This window comes from Hyperolius riggenbachi, chromosome 10, assembly GCF_040937935.1.
Source record: "Hyperolius riggenbachi isolate aHypRig1 chromosome 10, aHypRig1.pri, whole genome shotgun sequence".
NCBI lineage: Eukaryota > Metazoa > Chordata > Amphibia > Anura > Hyperoliidae > Hyperolius > Hyperolius riggenbachi.
In genome coordinates, this window is record NC_090655.1 from 163,385,539 (window position 1) to 163,389,107 (window position 3,569).

Genomic DNA, 3,569 nt, shown 5'->3' on the forward strand with positions numbered 1-3,569 from the left:
GGCTCTGGGACCAAAAGTTTCCAAATGGACTCTGGGTATGACTAGATTATTAGAACCTGTGGATCTGAGAATGCGGGGATTGCTACGCAGCTGCAACATATCTTTCATGTATTCAGGACCTAGATTATTCAGGGATTTAAATGTCAGTAGGCCGATCTTGAATAGGACCCTCCATTCTATAGGTAGCCAGTGAAGGGAGTGCAGGACTGGCGTTATTTGGCAGTGACGGGTAACAGAGAGAGATAACAGAAAACAGCAGAGACATTACAGTGACACAGAGAAAACAGGACAGCAAAGCATACAAGAGTGAGACAGAGAAACAAATGACAGGATTACAGAAAAGGAGTGAAGACTGCATTGCAGTATCTGAAGAAATTGTGTGACAACAGCTGGCAGACAAAATACAGAGGAGACAGCAGTGCTTCTTATACATTAAGTGATCATTCACAATCATCAATTCAACATATTTGTCTCATCCTGATGTTGCTAGGTAACCACCAGACATTTCTCTACTTTCCCTTCTGTCCTATGCAAGAATTCACTTCCACTTTAAAAAGACAGCGGTGAAAAAGTTGCAGACAGCAGAGTGCTGTGTGAGGAAAATTCTGGCAAGTTAATGCTAATAAAGTGTATCACATATATGTCTCCTGAACTAGCCATGATCCTAGCAGGCGGATGTATACAAGAGGCCTTCCTATACTCCTCTACTAAGAAGTTTATGAATGTGTTTTGTCACTGATTTTTTTTATCCATATGATTTAATACAAATATTTCTTAAAAAGGACTTGATTGGTGTCTGGAGGATTTCTTTACAGTTAAAGCTTTTCAGAGGTGTTACACCACCCCTACCCGAAACCTCAGCGAAAAACACCCAAAAAAGAATACAGACCGCAACATCAACCCAGGGGAGGGGGATATCAAGGTAACCGAGAGGAGGGAGGTTGGCAAAGGGTAGGACGTGGATATCAAAGAAAACCCTATCAAACTCCTGTTTACAACAGATATGACCCTTAGATGAATGAAGAGGCTTTTGAGCCTTTTTTAGTGGAGGGTTGGAGGAACAGGCCCTACCAGAATCAAGTAGCCCAAGGATATGGGGAGGGGGGGGCAGACCCCTACAACCCCATACACTGAGCAAAGACAGGAATAGAGAGGTAGAAGAGGAAGAAGGGGAGGGAGGAGACTTCAAAATAAGAAGATATTAGAAGGACAAGGTATATACAATCTTAGTGGTGTACATTTAGAAAAGGAAGAATTAAAATTACTAGATCAGGGAATAAAGTATGCCCCTAATAGAGGTCTCAATAAATTCCAAACGTACATTAATCTACAAAAGTTCACCAGGAAATTGAATATTGTAACGATTGCGGAATTATCTCCGTGGTCAGCGCACAAGATGTGCGTTGACACTGCGGAAGTCCTCCACAAGCGTATAAAAATGACAGAACCCAGCTTGGGTGCAATGCACCTGTAGAGAGAAAGTGAGCACAGAGACAGAATGTATGTGTGTCCACTAATCTAGTCGCCACCCGGCGACGGTGAACACACAACAGCAGAAACCAAGTGGGAACGCAATCACAAGAGTGGCGATTGCCAACAGTGACACAAGACCAAGTAAGACAGAACACAAGAGTAGCAAGAAAGACACAGCAAATAATAATGATCATAACGCCAAGGAAAATAACAAACGCACTCGCTAAGCGCGGTTGCCGCACGAAAAGCGCAACAGCGACAAAGCACACTAATGGCGGGTCTCCGCACGAAAAGCGCAACAGAAACAAAACACGCCAACCCTAACTAACCAATGTAACATGAAAACGAATAGAGAACGCGAACGCTTGCTAAACGGTTACCTCACCGAGCCTACTGCAAGTGTTCGTTCCAGACAAGACAGACAGAAGGAGTAGCCAGTAGCAACCGCAGCTCTGGCCTACACTCCCAGACAGAGTACAGAAGGAACCACCGCCACTACCGCTAGGGCGGATGCGATCCAGACAAACAGACAGATGGAGCAACCAGTAGCAACCGCTGCTCTGGCTTGCACCCCTAAGACAGAGTACAGAAGGAACCACCGCCACTACCCCTAGGGCGAATGCGATCCCAACAGACAGAACAATTTCCTGTCGACCGCCGCTGGCGACAAGACAATCAACAACAAAAACAGACAGACAGAACAGAAAGACAGTACAAGGCAATACAGATAATACAACAACCTGACTACGCAAGATAATCTTAGCAAACAATTAGCAAAGGCTGAGACTCCAGGTAAGTTAGCAGGAACAAACCATCATGACCAGCCAGGAATTCTGGGAGGGAATGGTTTTTATACTGCAAGCCATCAGAGGAAGCAGCTAAGCAATTTGCATGACAAGTGTATGCAGATTCCTCCCCAGAACAGCAACTCGAAAGCTTGCAGAGTGGAGACAGGTCTCTTTTCCAGGGACCCGCAGCGCTCAGAGCTACAAAATGGTCAAAAAGCTGTCTGCCTGTGCAGAGCAGATCATTACAAATATAAAGAAATGCTTTATGAATAGAAATGGTTCAAGCTATAGAGTGCATAATAAGGCGAGTCCATTTATACATACAGCTTTAAAAAATCCATCTACGTTTAACCCTCAGGATAATACAACGTATAGACCCATTCAAGTGTTAAAAAAAAATGGTGGAAAAGGATATTAGGAACCTTCCAGAAAGGAACTATTATGGTGGCTAAAAACATGCTCAAAGAAAAAGATTTGGTAATTAGACCGGCTAATAAGGGGGGAGGGGTAGTGGTCTTAAATAAACAGCAGTTTATCATAAACAAACAGTATAATGACACACTAAATAATCTGGTAGCTGATCGATCTACCTATAGATTGTTGAAGGGGGATCCTTCTGGTGCGTATATGGAAGAGCTTAGGAACCTCATGAAAGCAGGATTAAAACAAGGTTTAATATCCGATGCAGAATTTGATTACCTCATCCCGTCAGGACCTAGGATACCAATAATTTATCAGGTTCCGAAAATCCACAAGGATAGAATAAACCCACCTGGAAGGCCCATAATAAATGGGATTGGGTCGATTACACATAAACTTGGTATCTTACAACCACTGATGGAAAGATTGCCCTATGTGATTAAAGATACAAAACATATGTTACGGAAAATGGAGGGGTTGGTGGTGGGCGACGAGACGATCTTAGCCACGGCTGACATCTCGTCACTCTACACCAACATACCTCATTATCTGGCCCTAGAGGCAGTACAATATTACCTGAAGAAGGATGGAGCTATGTTTGATGACCAAATAGAATTTATTCTATTCCAATATTTTGGAATTTGCACTCACCAGAAATTATTTTTCTATGGGGTAATTATTATTTACAGCACAGAGGATGTGCCATGGGGACAGTATTTGCTCCTGGACTGGCAAATTTGTTTATGTCGAGGTGGGAGGAGCAGACCTTGGCCCTACATGGACAACCACACCTGACGTTTTGGGGTCGTTACATAGACGACCTGGTCATGTTATGGGAGGGTAATGAGATTGAATTGATTGATCTCTTTGAAACATTGAATTGTAATG